Genomic DNA, 743 nt, shown 5'->3' with positions numbered 1-743 from the left:
GAAAGATATATATATATATATATATAGTGATGGATATATGTATGCATGTAGATGGATGTATCTAATTAGTACGTTGAATTTCGCAAATGAAATAAAAGGCTAAAAATATTTAGGGCAGGTCCGCTCTAGTAACACTGCGAAGTACCCGACAAGAGCTTCGGGACCAGTCTATATGTGCAAGCCCACGGCCCACTAATCTATAGTGAGATGACGTGAATCATTCTTTGACAAGGCCGGGCCCGGCAACAGGCAACCCCACAAATAGCTCGTCGCCTTATGGTGCTAAATGGGTGCGGTTCTTATTTATTCTCTCCGGTGGTCCCGACTTGAGCGAGGCTAACCGGGGCCCGAATCAGCACGAGATGACACGTGGGCAGAACGCCCTGATGATGACGTGGCTAAACACTATTGGTTATAATTGAAGATTTTTTGTCACAAGCACGTGTCTACATCTTAAGAAAATAAACCTATGATATTTTTGATTTAATATAAAAATTTGAAATGCTATAAATATAAAAAGAAAATTAAAAAAAAAAGGTTTAGAAATGTAAATAGCATGAGAATTGGGTGGTATGTATGTAAATACCATTTTCTTATTTTACAAAGGAGTGTTATTATTTTATTTTCATTTATCGCATTCAACTTTTTTTTTTTTATAATGAGTCACGAGCAACAATCTCAATTATTGATCACAAATGAACATTTTTTTTACCAGTATATATATATATATATATATATATATA

The sequence above is a fragment of the Phalaenopsis equestris genome, unplaced genomic scaffold (genome assembly GCF_001263595.1).
Source record: "Phalaenopsis equestris unplaced genomic scaffold, ASM126359v1 Scaffold000002, whole genome shotgun sequence".
Lineage (NCBI taxonomy): Eukaryota > Viridiplantae > Streptophyta > Magnoliopsida > Asparagales > Orchidaceae > Phalaenopsis > Phalaenopsis equestris.
The sequence above is the reverse complement of the archived record's forward strand: the minus strand, read 5'-3'. Positions refer to the sequence as shown.